This window comes from Leptodactylus fuscus, chromosome 1 (assembly GCF_031893055.1).
Source record: "Leptodactylus fuscus isolate aLepFus1 chromosome 1, aLepFus1.hap2, whole genome shotgun sequence".
NCBI lineage: Eukaryota > Metazoa > Chordata > Amphibia > Anura > Leptodactylidae > Leptodactylus > Leptodactylus fuscus.
In genome coordinates this window covers 95,722,122-95,739,843 of record NC_134265.1, presented here as the reverse complement: position 1 = coordinate 95,739,843, position 17,722 = coordinate 95,722,122, and the positions used below count along the sequence as shown (strand labels likewise).

General features: G+C 52.3%; 16 non-coding genes and 5 pseudogenes across 16 annotated transcripts; all 21 read left to right on the top strand.

The window, feature by feature from the left end:
- Window positions 1–471: 471 nt before the first annotated feature.
- On the top strand, window positions 472–590 carry LOC142189886 (5S ribosomal RNA). Its single transcript, XR_012713835.1, has one exon. It is a non-coding gene; the product is annotated as a 5S ribosomal RNA (ribosomal RNA).
- Window positions 591–1,304: 714 nt separating this feature from the next.
- On the top strand, window positions 1,305–1,421 carry LOC142190501 (5S ribosomal RNA; annotated as a pseudogene).
- A 715-nt stretch (window positions 1,422–2,136) lies between these two features.
- LOC142190440 (5S ribosomal RNA) lies at window positions 2,137–2,245 on the top strand (annotated as a pseudogene).
- A 714-nt stretch (window positions 2,246–2,959) lies between these two features.
- LOC142189773 (5S ribosomal RNA) lies at window positions 2,960–3,078 on the top strand. The gene has a single exon (XR_012713728.1). It is a non-coding gene; the product is annotated as a 5S ribosomal RNA (ribosomal RNA).
- Window positions 3,079–3,793: 715 nt separating this feature from the next.
- On the top strand, window positions 3,794–3,912 carry LOC142189969 (5S ribosomal RNA). Its single transcript, XR_012713911.1, has one exon. It is a non-coding gene; the product is annotated as a 5S ribosomal RNA (ribosomal RNA).
- Window positions 3,913–4,626: 714 nt separating this feature from the next.
- Window positions 4,627–4,745, top strand: LOC142190043 (5S ribosomal RNA). Its single transcript, XR_012713981.1, has one exon. It is a non-coding gene; the product is annotated as a 5S ribosomal RNA (ribosomal RNA).
- A 714-nt stretch (window positions 4,746–5,459) lies between these two features.
- On the top strand, window positions 5,460–5,578 carry LOC142189767 (5S ribosomal RNA). Its single transcript, XR_012713722.1, has one exon. It is a non-coding gene; the product is annotated as a 5S ribosomal RNA (ribosomal RNA).
- A 714-nt stretch (window positions 5,579–6,292) lies between these two features.
- On the top strand, window positions 6,293–6,411 carry LOC142189855 (5S ribosomal RNA). Its single transcript, XR_012713805.1, has one exon. It is a non-coding gene; the product is annotated as a 5S ribosomal RNA (ribosomal RNA).
- A 715-nt stretch (window positions 6,412–7,126) lies between these two features.
- LOC142190074 (5S ribosomal RNA) lies at window positions 7,127–7,245 on the top strand. Its single transcript, XR_012714010.1, has one exon. It is a non-coding gene; the product is annotated as a 5S ribosomal RNA (ribosomal RNA).
- A 714-nt stretch (window positions 7,246–7,959) lies between these two features.
- On the top strand, window positions 7,960–8,068 carry LOC142190331 (5S ribosomal RNA; annotated as a pseudogene).
- Window positions 8,069–8,782: 714 nt separating this feature from the next.
- LOC142191230 (5S ribosomal RNA) lies at window positions 8,783–8,901 on the top strand. The gene has a single exon (XR_012714836.1). It is a non-coding gene; the product is annotated as a 5S ribosomal RNA (ribosomal RNA).
- Window positions 8,902–9,616: 715 nt separating this feature from the next.
- Window positions 9,617–9,725, top strand: LOC142190378 (5S ribosomal RNA; annotated as a pseudogene).
- A 715-nt stretch (window positions 9,726–10,440) lies between these two features.
- LOC142189821 (5S ribosomal RNA) lies at window positions 10,441–10,559 on the top strand. The gene has a single exon (XR_012713773.1). It is a non-coding gene; the product is annotated as a 5S ribosomal RNA (ribosomal RNA).
- A 715-nt stretch (window positions 10,560–11,274) lies between these two features.
- On the top strand, window positions 11,275–11,393 carry LOC142191229 (5S ribosomal RNA). Its single transcript, XR_012714835.1, has one exon. It is a non-coding gene; the product is annotated as a 5S ribosomal RNA (ribosomal RNA).
- A 714-nt stretch (window positions 11,394–12,107) lies between these two features.
- Window positions 12,108–12,226, top strand: LOC142189858 (5S ribosomal RNA). Its single transcript, XR_012713808.1, has one exon. It is a non-coding gene; the product is annotated as a 5S ribosomal RNA (ribosomal RNA).
- A 714-nt stretch (window positions 12,227–12,940) lies between these two features.
- LOC142191226 (5S ribosomal RNA) lies at window positions 12,941–13,059 on the top strand. Its single transcript, XR_012714834.1, has one exon. It is a non-coding gene; the product is annotated as a 5S ribosomal RNA (ribosomal RNA).
- Window positions 13,060–13,773: 714 nt separating this feature from the next.
- Window positions 13,774–13,892, top strand: LOC142189901 (5S ribosomal RNA). The gene has a single exon (XR_012713849.1). It is a non-coding gene; the product is annotated as a 5S ribosomal RNA (ribosomal RNA).
- Window positions 13,893–14,606: 714 nt separating this feature from the next.
- Window positions 14,607–14,715, top strand: LOC142190376 (5S ribosomal RNA; annotated as a pseudogene).
- A 714-nt stretch (window positions 14,716–15,429) lies between these two features.
- On the top strand, window positions 15,430–15,548 carry LOC142190302 (5S ribosomal RNA). Its single transcript, XR_012714223.1, has one exon. It is a non-coding gene; the product is annotated as a 5S ribosomal RNA (ribosomal RNA).
- A 714-nt stretch (window positions 15,549–16,262) lies between these two features.
- Window positions 16,263–16,381, top strand: LOC142191225 (5S ribosomal RNA). Its single transcript, XR_012714833.1, has one exon. It is a non-coding gene; the product is annotated as a 5S ribosomal RNA (ribosomal RNA).
- Window positions 16,382–17,096: 715 nt separating this feature from the next.
- LOC142191224 (5S ribosomal RNA) lies at window positions 17,097–17,215 on the top strand. Its single transcript, XR_012714832.1, has one exon. It is a non-coding gene; the product is annotated as a 5S ribosomal RNA (ribosomal RNA).
- Window positions 17,216–17,722: the final 507 nt, after the last annotated feature.

The window sequence follows — 17,722 nt, the reverse complement described above, 5'->3', positions numbered from 1 at the left end:
AGTAACCTGCAGACCAATTTACAGGGCAACACAGGCTGAACATCTTTGCAGACAACGCGCCCTAAGAAAAGAGAAGCTGACTGAAAAGCAGCTTCGCTTCCAGGCACGGGCAACCATCTCAACTTCTTCCTTAGCCGACTACTGGACAATGGGCTCTGGTCCAGCTTGCTCTTTCTTTCACCCCCGGGATGGTTTCTTAGCCCTGCGCAGACCTTGCGCCCAGCCCTTTTGAAAGAGGGCGGCTGCGGCCTGTGACTGGTTGCTGAACAACACCTGTGGGTATAAGGGCCGCCCCCAGCTCTTGCACTGCTCCTGTTGGAGTATGAAGTTCCCTTAAGAGAAGGCAAAAAGTGAAGAAAAAGGTCTAGCGTGAAGTAGTGCAAAGGGCTGCCAGCAGCCGGGCTGCCAGCAGCCGGGCTGCCAGCAGCCAGGCTGCAAAGTAGAAGAGGAGTAAGTGAGAAGCCTGTCTCTGCCTACGGCCACACCACCCTGAACACGCCCGATCTCGTCTGATCTTGGAAGCTAAGCAGGGTCGGGCCTGGTTAGTACTTGGATGGGAGACCGCCTGGGAATACCAGGTGCTGTAGGCTTTTGCTTTTCCTCACTTCCACCAGCAGGGGTCACTCTCCTCTATGCCATTTTTACATTCACTTTTTACACTGCACACTTGCTTCTTTTACATTCGCTTTCTCTCTTGCACTCTTTAGGCCTTGCAAAATCCTAGTATTCTCAGTCTTACCGCTATCACTCTTAGCAGCCGCAGCGGGCGTGGTGGCCACCAGCGTTGTGGCTTTTTACTTTTAATAATAGCAGTCTTCATTTCCATAGTATCTGGGCCTCCCGCCGGGCTGGAAGCCATAGCTAGTAACCTGCAGACCAATTTACAGGGCAACACAGGCTGAACATCTTTGCAGACAACGTGCCCTAAGAAAAGAGAAGCTGACTGAAAAGCAGCTTCGCTTCCAGGCACAGGCAACCATCTCAACTTCTTCCTTAGCCGACTCCTGGACAATGGGCTCTGGTCCAGCTTGCTCTTTCTTTCACCCCCGGGATGGTTTCTTAGCCCTGCGCAGACCTTGCGCCCAGCCCTTTTGAAAGAGGGCGGCTGCGGCCTGTGACTGGTTGCTGAACAACACCTGTGGGTATAAGGGCCGCCCCCAGCTCTTGCACTGCTCCTGTTGGAGTATGAAGTTCCCTTAAGAGAAGGCAAAAAGTGAAGAAAAAGGTCTAGCGTGAAGTAGTGCAAAGAGCTGCCAGCAGCCAGGCTGCAAAGTAGAAGAGGAGTAAGTGAGAAGCCTGTCTCTGCCTACGGCCACACCACCCTGAACACGCCCGATCTCATCTGATCTCGGAAGCTAAGCAGGGTGGGGCCTGGTTAGTGCTTGGATGGGAGACCGCCTGGGAATACCAGGTGCTTTTCCTTTTCCTTTTCCTCACTTCCACCAGCAGGGGTCACTCTCCTCTATGCCATTTTTACATTCACTTTTTACACTGCACACTTGCTTCTTTTACATTCGCTTTCTCTCTTGCACTCTTTAGGCCTTGCAAAATCCTAGTATTCTCAGTCTTACCGCTATCACTCTTAGCAGCCGCAGCGGGCGTGGTGGCCACCAGCGTTGTGGCTTTTTACTTTTAATAATAGCAGGCTTCATTTCCATAGTATCTGGGCCTCCCGCCGGGCTGGAAGCCATAGCTAGTAACCTGCAGACCAATTTACAGGGCAACACAGGCTGAACATCTTTGCAGACAACGTGCCCTAAGAAAAGAGAAGCTGACTGAAAAGCAGCTTCGCTTCCAGGCACGGGCAACCATCTCAACTTCTTCCTTAGCCGACTCCTGGACAATGGGCTCTGGTCCAGCTTGCTCTTTCTTTCACCCCCGGGATGGTTTCTTAGCCCTGCGCAGACCTTGCGCCCAGCCCTTTTGAAAGAGGGCGGCTGCGGCCTGTGACTGGTTGCTGAACAACACCTGTGGGTATAAGGGCCGCCCCCAGCTCTTGCACTGCTCCTGTTGGAGTATGAAGTTCCCTTAAGAGAAGGCAAAAAGTGAAGAAAAAGGTCTAGCGTGAAGTAGTGCAAAGAGCTGCCAGCAGCCAGGCTGCAAAGTAGAAGAGGAGTAAGTGAGAAGTCTGTCTCTGCCTACGGCCACACCACCCTGAACACGCCTGATCTCGGAAGCTAAGCAGGGTCGGGCCTGGTTAGTACTTGGATGGGAGACCGCCTGGGAATACCAGGTGCTGTAGACTTTTGCTTTTCCTCACTTCCACCAGCAGGGGTCACTCTCCTCTATGCCATTTTTACATTCACTTTTTACACTGCACACTTGCTTCTTTTACATTCGCTTTCTCTCTTGCACTCTTTAGGCCTTGCAAAATCCTAGTATTCTCAGTCTTACCGCTATCACTCTTAGCAGCCGCAGCGGGCGTGGTGGCCACCAGCGTTGTGGCTTTTTACTTTTAATAATAGCAGGCTTCATTTCCATAGTATCTGGGCCTCCCGCCGGGCTGGAAGCCATAGCTAGTAACCTGCAGACCAATTTACAGGGCAACACAGGCTGAACATCTTTGCAGACAACGCGCCCTAAGAAAAGAGAAGCTGACTGAAAAGCAGCTTCGCTTCCAGGCACGGGCAACCATCTCAACTTCTTCCTTAGCCGACTCCTGGACAATGGGCTCTGGTCCAGCTTGCTCTTTCTTTCACCCCCGGGATGGTTTCTTAGCCCTGCGCAGACCTTGCGCCCAGCCCTTTTGAAAGAGGGCGGCTGCGGCCTGTGACTGGTTGCTGAACAACACCTGTGGGTATAAGGGCCGCCCCCAGCTCTTGCACTGCTCCTGTTGGAGTATGAAGTTCCCTTAAGAGAAGGCAAAAAGTGAAGAAAAAGGTCTAGCGTGAAGTAGTGCAAAGAGCTGCCAGCAGCCAGGCTGCAAAGTAGAAGAGGAGTAAGTGAGAAGCCTGTCTCTGCCTACAGCCACACCACCCTGAACATGCCCGATCTCGTCTGATCTCGGAAGCTAAGCAGGGTCGGGCCTGGTTAGTACTTGGATGGGAGACCGCCTGGGAATACCAGGTGCTGTAGGCTTTTGCTTTTCCTCACTTCCACCAGCAGGGGTCACTCTCCTCTATGCCATTTTTACATTCACTTTTTACACTGCACACTTGCTTCTTTTACATTCGCTTTCTCTCTTGCACTCTTTAGGCCTTGCAAAATCCTAGTATTCTCAGTCTTACCGCTATCACTCTTAGCAGCCGCAGCGGGCGTGGTGGCCACCAGCGTTGTGGCTTTTTTCTTTTAATAATAGCAGGCTTCATTTCCATAGTATCTGGGCCTCCCGCCGGGCTGGAAGCCATAGCTAGTAACCTGCAGACCAATTTACAGGGCAACACAGGCTGAACATCTTTGCAGACAACGCGCCCTAAGAAAAGAGAAGCTGACTGAAAAGCAGCTTCGCTTCCAGGCACGGGCAACCATCTCAACTTCTTCCTTAGCCGACTACTGGACAATGGGCTCTGGTCCAGCTTGCTCTTTCTTTCACCCCCAGGATGGTTTCTTAGCCCTGCGCAGACCTTGCGCCCAGCCCTTTTGAAAGAGGGCGGCTGCGGCCTGTGACTGGTTGCTGAACAACACCTGTGGGTATAAGGGCCGCCCCCCAGCTCTTGCACTGCTCCTGTTGGAGTATGAAGTTCCCTTAAGAGAAGGTAAAAAGTGAAGAAGAAGGTCTAGCGTGAAGTAGTGCAAAGAGCTGCCAGCAGCCAGGCTGCAAAGTAGAAGAGGAGTAAGTGAGAAGCCAGTCTCTGCCTACGGCCACACCACCCTGAACACGCCCGATCTCGTCTGATCTCGGAAGCTAAGCAGGGTCGGGCCTGGTTAGTACTTGGATGGGAATCCGCCTGGGAATACCAGGTGCTGTAGGCTTTTGCTTTTCCTCACTTCCACCAGCAGGGGTCACTCTCCTCTATGCCATTTTTACATTCACTTTTTACACTGCACACTTGCTTCTTTTGCATTCGCTTTCTCTCTTGCACTCTTTAGGCCTTGCAAAATCCTAGTATTCTCAGTCTTACCGCTATCACTCTTAGCAGCCGCAGCGGGCGTGGTGGCCACCAGCGTTGTGGCTTTTTACTTTTAATAATAGCAGGCTTCATTTCCATAGTATCTGGGCCTCCCGCCGGGCTGGAAGCCATAGCTAGTAACCTGCAGACCAATTTACAGGGCAACACAGGCTGAACATCTTTGCAGACAACGCGCCCTAAGAAAAGAGAAGCTGACTGAAAAGCAGCTTCGCTTCCAGGCACGGGCAACCATCTCAACTTCTTCCTTAGCCGACTCCTGGACAATGGGCTCTGGTCCAGCTTGCTCTTTCTTTCACCCCCGGGATGGTTTCTTAGCCCTGCGCAGACCTTGCGCCCAGCCCTTTTGAAAGAGGGCGGCTGCGGCCTGTGACTGGTTGCTGAACAACACCTGTGGGTATAAGGGCCGCCCCCAGCTCTTGCACTGCTCCTGTTGGAGTATGAAGTTCCCTTAAGAGAAGGCAAAAAGTGAAGAAAAAGGTCTAGCGTGAAGTAGTGCAAAGGGCTGCCAGCAGCCAGGCTGCAAAGTAGAAGAGGAGTAAGTGAGAAGCCTGTCTCTGCCTACGGCCACACCACCCTGAACACGCCCGATCTCGTCTGATCTCGGAAGCTAAGCAGGGTCGAGCCTGGTTAGTACTTGGATGGGAGACCGCCTGGGAATACCAGGTGCTGTAGGCTTTTGCTTTTCCTCACTTCCACCAGCAGGGGTCACTCTCCTCTATGCCATTTTTACATTCACTTTTTACACTGCACACTTGCTTCTTTTACATTCGCTTTCTCTCTTGCACTCTTTAGGCCTTGCAAAATCCTAGTATTCTCAGTCTTACCGCTATCACTCTTAGCAGCCGCAGCGGGCGTGGTGGCCACCAGCGTTGTGGCTTTTTACTTTTAATAATAGCAGGCTTCATTTCCATAGTATCTGGGCCTCCCGCCGGGCTGGAAGCCATAGCTAGTAACCTGCAGACCAATTTACAGGGCAACACAGGCTGAACATCTTTGCAGACAACGCGCCCTAATAAAAGAGAAGCTGACTGAAAAGCAGCTTCGCTTCCAGGCACGGGCAACCATCTCAACTTCTTCCTTAGCCGACTCCTGGACAATGGGCTCTGGTCCAGCTTGCTCTTTCTTTCACCCCCGGGATGGTTTCTTAGCCCTGCGCAGACCTTGCGCCCAGCCCTTTTGAAAGAGGGCGGCTGCGGCCTGTGACTGGTTGCTGAACAACACCTGTGGGTATAAGGGCCGCCCCCAGCTCTTGCACTGCTCCTGTTGGAGTATGAAGTTCCCTTAAGAGAAGGCAAAAAGTGAAGAAAAAGGTCTAGCGTGAAGTAGTGCAAAGGGCTGCCAGCAGCCAGGCTGCAAAGTAGAAGAGGAGTAAGTGAGAAGCCTGTCTCTGCCTACGGCCACACCACCCTGAACACGCCCGATCTCCTCTGATCTCGGAAGCTAAGCAGGGTCGGGCCTGGTTAGTACTTGGATGGGAGACCGCCTGGGAATACCAGGTGCTGTAGGCTTTTGCTTTTCCTCACTTCCACCAGCAGGGGTCACTCTCCTCTATGCCATTTTTACATTCACTTTTTACACTGCACACTTGCTTCTTTTACATTCGCTTTCTCTCTTGCACTCTTTAGGCCTTGCAAAATCCTAGTATTCTCAGTCTTACCGCTATCACTCTTAGCAGCCGCAGCGGGCGTGGTGGCCACCAGCGTTGTGGCTTTTTACTTTTAATAATAGCAGGCTTCATTTCCATAGTATCTGGGCCTCCCGCCGGGCTGGAAGCCATAGCTAGTAACCTGCAGACCAATTTACAGGGCAACACAGGCTGAACATCTTTGCAGACAACGCGCCCTAAGAAAAGAGAAGCTGACTGAAAAGCAGCTTCGCTTCCAGGCACGGGCAACCATCTCAACTTCTTCCTTAGCCGACTACTGGACAATGGGCTCTGGTCCAGCTTGCTCTTTCTTTCACCCCCGGGATGGTTTCTTAGCCCTGCGCAGACCTTGCGCCCAGCCCTTTTGAAAGAGGGCGGCTGCGGCCTGTGACTGGTTGCTGAACAACACCTGTGGGTATAAGGGCCGCCCCCAGCTCTTGCACTGCTCCTGTTGGAGTATGAAGTTCCCTTAAGAGAAGGCAAAAAGTGAAGAAGAAGGTCTAGCGTGAAGTAGTGCAAAGAGCTGCCAGCAGCCAGGCTGCAAAGTAGAAGAGGAGTAAGTGAGAAGCCTGTCTCTGCCTACGGCCACACCACCCTGAACACGCCTGATCTCGTCTGATCTCGGAAGCTAAGCAGGGTCGGGCCTGGTTAGTACTTTGATGGGAGACCGCCTGGGAATACCAGGTGCTGTAGGCTTTTGCTTTTCCTCACTTCCACCAGCAGGGGTCACTCTCCTCTATGCCATTTTTACATTCACTTTTTACACTGCACACTTGCTTCTTTTACATTCGCTTTCTCTCTTGCACTCTTTAGGCCTTGCAAAATCCTAGTATTCTCAGTCTTACCGCTATCACTCTTAGCAGCCGCAGCGGGCGTGGTGGCCACCAGCGTTGTGGCTTTTTACTTTTAATAATAGCAGGCTTCATTTCCATAGTATCTGGGCCTCCCGCCGGGCTGGAAGCCATAGCTAGTAACCTGCAGACCAATTTACAGGGCAACACAGGCTGAACATCTTTGCAGACAACGCGCCCTAAGAAAAGAGAAGCTGACTGAAAAGCAGCTTCGCTTCCAGGCACGGGCAACCATCTCAACTTCTTCCTTAGCCGACTACTGGACAATGGGCTCTGGTCCAGCTTGCTCTTTCTTTCACCCCCGGGATGGTTTCTTAGCCCTGCGCAGACCTTGCGCCCAGCCCTTTTGAAAGAGGGCGGCTGCGGCCTGTGACTGGTTGCTGAACAACACCTGTGGGTATAAGGGCCGCCCCCCAGCTCTTGCACTGCTCCTGTTGGAGTATGAAGTTCCCTTAAGAGAAGGCAAAAAGTGAAGAAGAAGGTCTAGCGTGAAGTAGTGCAAAGAGCTGCCAGCAGCCAGGCTGCAAAGTAGAAGAGGAGTAAGTGAGAAGCCTGTCTCTGCCTACGGCCACACCACCCTGAACACGCCCGATCTCGTCTGATCTCGGAAGCTAAGCAGGGTTGGGCCTGGTTAGTACTTGGATTGGAGACCGCCTGGGAATACCAGGTGCTGTAGGCTTTTGCTTTTCCTCACTTCCACCAGCAGGGGTCACTCTCCTCTATGCCATTTTTACATTCACTTTTTACACTGCACACTTGCTTCTTTTACATTCGCTTTCTCTCTTGCACTCTTTAGGCCTTGCAAAATCCTAGTATTCTCAGTCTTACCGCTATCACTCTTAGCAGCCGCAGCGGGCGTGGTGGCCACCAGCGTTGTGGCTTTTTTCTTTTAATAATAGCAGGCTTCATTTCCATAGTATCTGGGCCTCCCGCCGGGCTGGAAGCCATAGCTCGTAACCTGCAGACCAATTTACAGGGCAACACAGGCTGAACATCTTTGCAGACAACGCGCCCTAAGAAAAGAGAAGCTGACTGAAAAGCAGCTTCGCTTCCAGGCACGGGCAACCATCTCAACTTCTTCCTTAGCCGACTACTGGACAATGGGCTCTGGTCCAGCTTGCTCTTTCTTTCACCCCCGGGATGGTTTCTTAGCCCTGCGCAGACCTTGCGCCCAGCCCTTTTGAAAGAGGGCGGCTGCGGCCTGTGACTGGTTGCTGAACAACACCTGTGGGTATAAGGGCCGCCCCCAGCTCTTGCACTGCTCCTGTTGGAGTATGAAGTTCCCTTAAGAGAAGGCAAAAAGTGAAGAAAAAGGTCTAGCGTGAAGTAGTGCAAAGGGCTGCCAGCAGCCAGGCTGCAAAGTAGAAGAGGAGTAAGTGAGAAGCCTGTCTCTGCCTACGGCCACACCACCCTGAACACGCCCGATCTCGGAAGCTAAGCAGGGTCGGGCCTGGTTAGTACTTGGATGGGAGACCGCCTGGGAATACCAGGTGCTGTAGGCTTTTGCTTTTCCTCACTTCCACCAGCAGGGGTCACTCTCCTCTATGCCATTTTTACATTCACTTTTTACACTGCACACTTGCTTCTTTTACATTCGCTTTCTCTCTTGCACTCTTTAGGCCTTGCAAAATCCTAGTATTCTCAGTCTTACCGCTATCACTCTTAGCAGCCGCAGCGGGCGTGCTGGCCACCAGCGTTGTGGCTTTTTACTTTTAATAATAGCAGGCTTCATTTCCATAGTATCTGGGCCTCCCGCCGGGCTGGAAGCCATAGCTAGTAACCTGCAGACCAATTTACAGGGCAACACAGGCTGAACATCTTTGCAGACAACGTGCCCTAAGAAAAGAGAAGCTGACTGAAAAGCAGCTTCGCTTCCAGGCACGGGCAACCATCTCAACTTCTTCCTTAGCCGACTCCTGGACAATGGGCTCTGGTCCAGCTTGCTCTTTCTTTCACCCCCGGGATGGTTTCTTAGCCCTGCGCAGACCTTGCGCCCAGCCCTTTTGAAAGAGGGCGGCTGCGGCCTGTGACTGGTTGCTGAACAACACCTGTGGGTATAAGGGCCGCCCCCAGCTCTTGCACTGCTCCTGTTGGAGTATGAAGTTCCCTTAAGAGAAGGCAAAAAGTGACGAAAAAGGTCTAGCGTGAAGTAGTGCAAAGAGCTGCCAGCAGCCAGGCTGCAAAGTAGAAGAGGAGTAAGTGAGAAGCCTGTCTCCGCCTACGGCCACACCACCCTGAACACGCCCGATCTCGTCTGATCTCGGAAGCTAAGCAGGGTCGGGCCTGGTTAGTACTTGGATGGGAGACCGCCTGGGAATACCAGGTGCTGTAGGCTTTTGCTTTTCCTCACTTCCACCAGCAGGGGTCACTCTCCTCTATGCCATTTTTACATTCACTTTTTACACTGCACACTTGCTTCTTTTACATTCGCTTTCTCTCTTGCACTCTTTAGGCCTTGCAAAATCCTAGTATTCTCAGTCTTACCGCTATCACTCTTAGCACCCGCAGCGGGCGTGGTGGCCACCAGCGTTGTGGCTTTTTACTTTTAATAATAGCAGGCTTCATTTCCATAGTATCTGGGCCTCCCGCCGGGCTGGAAGCCATAGCTAGTAACCTGCAGACCAATTTACAGGGCAACACAGGCTGAACATCTTTGCAGACAACGCGCCCTAAGAAAAGAGAAGCTGACTGAAAAGCAGCTTCGCTTCCAGGCACGGGCAACCATCTCAACTTCTTCCTTAGCCGACTACTGGACAATGGGCTCTGGTCCAGCTTGCTCTTTCTTTCACCCCCGGGATGGTTTCTTAGCCCTGCGCAGACCTTGCGCCCAGCCCTTTTGAAAGAGGGCGGCTGCGGCCTGTGACTGGTTGCTGAACAACACCTGTGGGTATAAGGGCCGCCCCCCAGCTCTTGCACTGCTCCTGTTGGAGTATGAAGTTCCCTTAAGAGAAGGCAAAAAGTGAAGAAGAAGGTCTAGCGTGAAGTAGTGCAAAGAGCTGCCAGCAGCCAGGCTGCAAAGTAGAAGAGGAGTAAGTGAGAAGCCTGTCTCTGCCTACGGCCACACCACCCTGAACACGCCTGATCTCGGAAGCTAAGCAGGGTCGGGCCTGGTTAGTACTTGGATGGGAGACCGCCTGGGAATACCAGGTGCTGTAGGCTTTTGCTTTTCCTCACTTCCACCAGCAGGGGTCACTCTCCTCTATGCCATTTTTACATTCACTTTTTACACTGCACACTTGCTTCTTTTACATTCGCTTTCTCTCTTGCACTCTTTAGGCCTTGCAAAATCCTAGTATTCTCAGTCTTACCGCTATCACTCTTAGCAGCCGCAGCGGGCGTGGTGGCCACCAGCGTTGTGGCTTTTTACTTTTAATAATAGCAGGCTTCATTTCCATAGTATCTGGGCCTCCCGCCGGGCTGGAAGCCATAGCTAGTAACCTGCAGACCAATTTACAGGGCAACACAGGCTGAACATCTTTGCAGACAACGCGCCCTAAGAAAAGAGAAGCTGACTGAAAAGCAGCTTCGCTTCCAGGCACGGGCAACCATCTCAACTTCTTCCTTAGCCGACTCCTGGACAATGGGCTCTGGTCCAGCTTGCTCTTTCTTTCACCCCCGGGATGGTTTCTTAGCCCTGCGCAGACCTTGCGCCCAGCCCTTTTGAAAGAGGGCGGCTGCGGCCTGTGACTGGTTGCTGAACAACACCTGTGGGTATAAGGGCCGCCCCCCAGCTCTTGCACTGCTCCTGTTGGAGTATGAAGTTCCCTTAAGAGAAGGCAAAAAGTGAAGAAAAAGGTCTAGCGTGAAGTAGTGCAAAGAGCTGCCAGCAGCCAGGCTGCAAAGTAGAAGAGGAGTAAGTGAGAAGCCTGTCTCTGCCTACGGCCACACCACCCTGAACACGCCCGATCTCGTCTGGTCTCGGAAGCTAAGCAGGGTCGGGCCTGGTTAGTACTTGGATGGGAGACCGCCTGGGAATACCAGGTGCTGTAGGCTTTTGCTTTTCCTCACTTCCACCAGCAGGGGTCACTCTCCTCTATGCCATTTTTACATTCACTTTTTACACTGCACACTTGCTTCTTTTACATTCGCTTTCTCTCTTGCACTCTTTAGGCCTTGCAAAATCCTAGTATTCTCAGTTTTACCGCTATCACTCTTAGCAGCCGCAGCGGGCGTGGTGGCCACCAGCGTTGTGGCTTTTTACTTTTAATAATAGCAGGCTTCATTTCCATAGTATCTGGGCCTCCCGCCGGGCTGGAAGCCATAGCTAGTAACCTGCAGACCAATTTACAGGGCAACACAGGCTGAACATCTTTGCAGACAACGCGCCCTAAGAAAAGAGAAGCTGACTGAAAAGCAGCTTCGCTTCCAGGCACGGGCAACCATCTCAACTTCTTCCTTAGCCGACTCCTGGACAATGGGCTCTGGTCCAGCTTGCTCTTTCTTTCACCCCCGGGATGGTTTCTTAGCCCTGCGCAGACCTTGCGCCCAGCCCTTTTGAAAGAGGGCGGCTGCGGCCTGTGACTGGTTGCTGAACAACACCTGTGGGTATAAGGGCCGCCCCCCAGCTCTTGCACTGCTCCTGTTGGAGTATGAAGTTCCCTTAAGAGAAGGCAAAAAGTGAAGAAGAAGGTCTAGCGTGAAGTAGTGCAAAGGGCTGCCAGCAGCCAGGCTGCAAAGTAGAAGAGGAGTAAGTGAGAAGCCTGTCTCTGCCTACGGCCACACCACCCTGAACACGCCCGATCTCGTCTGATCTCGGAAGCTAAGCAGGGTCGGGCCTGGTTAGTACTTGGATGGGAGACCGCCTGGGAATACCAGGTGCTGTAGGCTTTTGCTTTTCCTCACTTCCACCAGCAGGGGTCACTCTCCTCTATGCCATTTTTACATTCACTTTTTACACTGCACACTTGCTTCTTTTACATTCGCTTTCTCTCTTGCACTCTTTAGGCCTTGCAAAATCCTAGTATTCTCAGTCTTACCGCTATCACTCTTAGCAGCCGCAGCGGGCGTGGTGGCCACCAGCGTTGTGGCTTTTTACTTTTAATAATAGCAGGCTTCATTTCCATAGTATCTGGGCCTCCCGCCGGGCTGGAAGCCATAGCTAGTAACCTGCAGACCAATTTACAGGGCAACACAGGCTGAACATCTTTGCAGACAACGCGCCCTAAGAAAAGAGAAGCTGACTGAAAAGCAGCTTCGCTTCCAGGCACGGGCAACCATCTCAACTTCTTCCTTAGCCGACTCCTGGACAATGGGCTCTGGTCCAGCTTGCTCTTTCTTTCACCCCCGGGATGGTTTCTTAGCCCTGCGCAGACCTTGCGCCCAGCCCTTTTGAAAGAGGGCGGCTGCGGCCTGTGACTGGTTGCTGAACAACACCTGTGGGTATAAGGGCCGCCCCCAGCTCTTGCACTGCTCCTGTTGGAGTATGAAGTTCCCTTAAGAGAAGGCAAAAAGTGAAGAAAAAGGTCTAGCGTGAAGTAGTGCAAAGAGCTGCCAGCAGCCAGGCTGCAAAGTAGAAGAGGAGTAAGTGAGAAGCCTGTCTCTGCCTACGGCCACACCACCCTGAACACGTCCGATCTCGTCTGATCTCGGAAGCTAAGCAGGGTCGGGCCTGGTTAGTACTTGGATGGGAGACCGCCTGGGAATACCAGGTGCTGTAGGCTTTTGCTTTTCCTCACTTCCACCAGCAGGGGTCACTCTCCTCTATGCCATTTTTACATTCACTTTTTACACTGCACACTTGCTTCTTTTACATTCGCTTTCTCTCTTGCACTCTTTAGGCCTTGCAAAATCCTAGTATTCTCAGTCTTACCGCTATCACTCTTAGCAGCCGCAGCGGGCGTGGTGGCCACCAGCGTTGTGGCTTTTTACTTTTAATAATAGCAGGCTTCATTTCCATAGTATCTGGGCCTCCCGCCGGGCTGGAAGCCATAGCTAGTAACCTGCAGACCAATTTACAGGGCAACACAGGCTGAACATCTTTGCAGACAACGCGCCCTAATAAAAGAGAAGCTGACTGAAAAGCAGCTTCGCTTCCAGGCACGGGCAACCATCTCAACTTCTTCCTTAGCCGACTCCTGGACAATGGGCTCTGGTCCAGCTTGCTCTTTCTTTCACCCCCGGGATGGTTTCTTAGCCCTGCGCAGACCTTGCGCCCAGCCCTTTTGAAAGAGGGCGGCTGCGGCCTGTGACTGGTTGCTGAACAACACCTGTGGGTATAAGGGCCGCCCCCAGCTCTTGCACTGCTCCTGTTGGAGTATGAAGTTCCCTTAAGAGAAGGCAAAAAGTGAAGAAAAAGGTCTAGCGTGAAGTAGTGCAAAGGGCTGCCAGCAGCCAGGCTGCAAAGTAGAAGAGGAGTAAGTGAGAAGCCTGTCTCTGCCTACGGCCACACCACCCTGAACACGCCCGATCTCGTCTGATCTCGGAAGCTAAGCAGGGTCGGGCCTGGTTAGTACTTGGATGGGAGACCGCCTGGGAATACCAGGTGCTGTAGGCTTTTGCTTTTCCTCACTTCCACCAGCAGGGGTCACTCTCCTCTATGCCATTTTTACATTCACTTTTTACACTGCACACTTGCTTCTTTTACATTCGCTTTCTCTCTTGCACTCTTTAGGCCTTGCAAAATCCTAGTATTCTCAGTCTTACCGCTATCACTCTTAGCAGCCGCAGCGGGCGTGGTGGCCACCAGCGTTGTGGCTTTTTTCTTTTAATAATAGCAGGCTTCATTTCCATAGTATCTGGGCCTCCCGCCGGGCTGGAAGCCATAGCTAGTAACCTGCAGACCAATTTACAGGGCAACACAGGCTGAACATCTTTGCAGACAACGCGCCCTAAGAAAAGAGAAGCTGACTGAAAAGCAGCTTCGCTTCCAGGCACGGGCAACCATCTCAACTTCTTCCTTAGCCAACTACTGGACAATGGGCTCTGGTCCAGCTTGCTCTTTCTTTCACCCCCGGGATGGTTTCTTAGCCCTGCGCAGACCTTGCGCCCAGCCCTTTTGAAAGAGGGCGGCTGCGGCCTGTGACTGGTTGCTGAACAACACCTGTGGGTATAAGGGCCGCCCCCAGCTCTTGCACTGCTCCTGTTGGAGTATGAAGTTCCCTTAAGAGAAGGCAAAAAGTGAAGAAAAAGGTCTAGCGTGAAGTAGTGCAAAGAGCTGCCAGCAGCCAGGCTGCAAAGTAGAAGAGGAGTAAGTGAGAAGCCTGTCTCTGCCTACAGCCACACCACCCTGAACACGCCCGATCTCGTCTGATCTCGGAAGCTAAGCAGGGTCGGGCCTGGTTAGTACTTGGATGGGAGACCGCCTGGGAATACCAGGTGCTGTAGACTTTTGCTTTTCCTCACTTCCACCAGCAGGGGTCACTCTCCTCTATGCCATTTTTACATTCACTTTTTACACTGCACACTTGCTTCTTTTACATTCGCTTTCTCTCTTGCACTCTTTAGGCCTTGCAAAATCCTAGTATTCTCAGTCTTACCGCTATCACTCTTAGCAGCCGCAGCGGGCGTGGTGGCCACCAGCGTTGTAGCTTTTTACTTTTAATAATAGCAGGCTTCATTTCCATAGTATCTGGGCCTCCCGCCGGGCTGGAAGCCATAGCTAGTAACCTGCAGACCAATTTACAGGGCAACACAGGCTGAACATCTTTGCAGACAACGCGCCCTAAGAAAAGAGAAGCTGACTGAAAAGCAGCTTCGCTTCCAGGCACGGGCAACCATCTCAACTTCTTCCTTAGCCGACTCCTGGACAATGGGCTCTGGTCCAGCTTGCTCTTTCTTTCACCCCCGGGATGGTTTCTTAGCCCTGCGCAGACCTTGCGCCCAGCCCTTTTGAAAGAGGGCGGCTGCGGCCTGTGACTGGTTGCTGAACAACACCTGTGGGTATAAGGGCCGCCCCCAGCTCTTGCACTGCTCCTGTTGGAGTATGAAGTTCCCTTAAGAGAAGGCAAAAAGTGAAGAAGAAGGTCTAGCGTGAAGTAGTGCAAAGGGCTGCCAGCAGCCAGGCTGCAAAGTAGAAGAGGAGTAAGTGAGAAGCCTGTCTCTGCCTACGGCCACACCACCCTGAACACGCCTGATCTCGGAAGCTAAGCAGGGTCGGGCCTGGTTAGTACTTGGATGGGAGACCGCCTGGGAATACCAGGTGCTGTAGGCTTTTGCTTTTCCTCACTTCCACCAGCAGGGGTCACTCTCCTCTATGCCATTTTTACATTCACTTTTTACACTGCACACTTGCTTCTTTTACATTCGCTTTCTCTCTTGCACTCTTTAGGCCTTGCAAAATCCTAGTATTCTCAGTCTTACCGCTATCACTCTTAGCAGCCGCAGCAGGCGTGGTGGCCACCAGCGTTGTGGCTTTTTTCTTTTAATAATAGCAGGCTTCATTTCCATAGTATCTGGGCCTCCCGCCGGGCTGGAAGCCATAGCTAGTAACCTGCAGACCAATTTACAGGGCAACACAGGCTGAACATCTTTGCAGACAACGCGCCCTAAGAAAAGAGAAGCTGACTGAAAAGCAGCTTCGCTTCCAGGCACGGGCAACCATCTCAACTTCTTCCTTAGCCGACTACTGGACAATGGGCTCTGGTCCAGCTTGCTCTTTCTTTCACCCCCGGGATGGTTTCTTAGCCCTGCGCAGACCTTGCGCCCAGCCCTTTTGAAAGAGGGCGGCTGCGGCCTGTGACTGGTTGCTGAACAACACCTGTGGGTATAAGGGCCGCCCCCAGCTCTTGCACTGCTCCTGTTGGAGTATGAAGTTCCCTTAAGAGAAGGCAAAAAGTGAAGAAAAAGGTCTAGCGTGAAGTAGTGCAAAGGGCTGCCAGCAGCCAGGCTGCAAAGTAGAAGAGGAGTAAGTGAGAAGCCTGTCTCTGCCTACAGCCACACCACCCTGAACACGCCTTTTCTCGTCTGATCTCGGAAGCTAAGCAGGGTCGGGCCTGGTTAGTACTTGGATGGGAGACCGCCTGGGAATACCAGGTGCTGTAGGCTTTTGCTTTTCCTCACTTCCACCAGCAGGGGTCACTCTCCTCTATGCCATTTTTACATTCACTTTTTACACTGCACACTTGCTTCTTTTACATTCGCTTTCTCTCTTGCACTCTTTAGGCCTTGCAAAATCCTAGTATTCTCAGTCTTACCGCTATCACTCTTAGCAGCCGCAGCGGGCGTGGTGGCCACCAGCGTTGTGGCTTTTTACTTTTAATAATAGCAGGCTTCATTTCCATAGTATCTGGGCCTCCCGCCGGGCTGGAAGCCATAGCTAGTAACCTGCAGACCAATTTACAGGGCAACACAGGCTGAACATCTTTGCAGACAACGTGCCCTAAGAAAAGAGAAGCTGACTGAAAAGCAGCTTCGCTTCCAGGCACGGGCAACCATCTCAACTTCTTCCTTAGCCGACTCCTGGACAATGGGCTCTGGTCCAGCTTGCTCTTTCTTTCACCCCCGGGATGGTTTCTTAGCCCTGCGCAGACCTTGCGCCCAGCCCTTTTGAAAGAGGGCGGCTGCGGCCTGTGACTGGTTGCTGAACAACACCTGTGGGTATAAGGGCCGCCCCCAGCTCTTGCACTGCTCCTGTTGGAGTATGAAGTTCCCTTAAGAGAAGGCAAAAAGTGAAGAAAAAGGTCTAGCGTGAAGTAGTGCAAAGAGCTGCCAGCAGCCAGGCTGCAAAGTAGAAGAGGAGTAAGTGAGAAGTTTGTCTCCGCCTACGGCCACACCACCCTGAACACGCCCGATCTCGTCTGATCTCGGAAGCTAAGCAGGGTCGGGCCTGGTTAGTACTTGGATGGGAGACCGCCTGGGAATACCAGGTGCTGTAGGCTTTTGCTTTTCCTCACTTCCACCAGCAGGGGTCACTCTCCTCTATGCCATTTTTACATTCACTTTTTACACTGCACACTTGCTTCTTTTACATTCGCTTTCTCTCTTGCACTCTTTAGGCCTTGCAAAATCCTAGTATTCTCAGTCTTACCGCTATCACTCTTAGCAGCCGCAGCGGGTGTGGTGGCCACCAGCGTTGTGGCTTTTTACTTTTAATAATAGCAGGCTTCATTTCCATAGTATCTGGGCCTCCCGCCGGGCTGGAAGCCATAGCTAGTAACCTGCAGACCAATTTACAGGGCAACACAGGCTGAACATCTTTGCAGACAACGTGCCCTAAGAAAAGAGAAGCTGACTGAAAAGCAGCTTCGCTTCCAGGCACGGGCAACCATCTCAACTTCTTCCTTAGCCGACTCCTGGACAATGGGCTCTGGTCCAGCTTGCTCTTTCTTTCACCCCCGGGATGGTTTCTTAGCCCTGCGCAGACCTTGCGCCCAGCCCTTTTGAAAGAGGGCGGCTGCGGCCTGTGACTGGTTGCTGAACAACACCTGTGGGTATAAGGGCCGCCCCCCAGCTCTTGCACTGCTCCTGTTGGAGTATGAAGTTCCCTTAAGAGAAGGCAAAAAGTGAAGAAAAAGGTCTAGCGTGAAGTAGTGCAAAGGGCTGCCAGCAGCCAGGCTGCAAAGTAGAAGAGGAGTAAGTGAGAAGCCTGTCTCTGCCTACGGCCACACCACCCTGAACACGCCCGATCTCGTCTGATCTCGGAAGCTAAGCAGGGTCGGGCCTGGTTAGTACTTGGATGGGAGACCGCCTGGGAATACCAGGTGCTGTAGGCTTTTGCTTTTCCTCACTTCCACCAGCAGGGGTCACTCTCCTCTATGCCATTTTTACATTCACTTTTTACACTGCACACTTGCTTCTTTTACATTCGCTTTCTCTCTTGCACTCTTTAGGCCTTGCAAAATCCTAGTATTCTCAGTCTTACCGCTATCACTCTTAGCAGCCGCAGCGGGCGTGGTGGCCACCAGCGTTGTGGCTTTTTACTTTTAATAATAGCAGGCTTCATTTCCATAGTATCTGGGCCTCCCGCCGGGCTGGAAGCCATAGCTAGTAACCTGCAGACCAATTTACAGGGCAACACAGGCTGAACATCTTTGCAGACAACGTGCCCTAAGAAAAGAGAAGCTGACTGAAAAGCAGCTTCGCTTCCAGGCACGGGCAACCATCTCAACTTCTTCCTTAGCCGACTCCTGGACAATGGGCTCTGGTCCAGCTTGCTCTTTCTTTCACCCCCGGGATGGTTTCTTAGCCCTGCGCAGACCTTGCGCCCAGCCCTTTTGAAA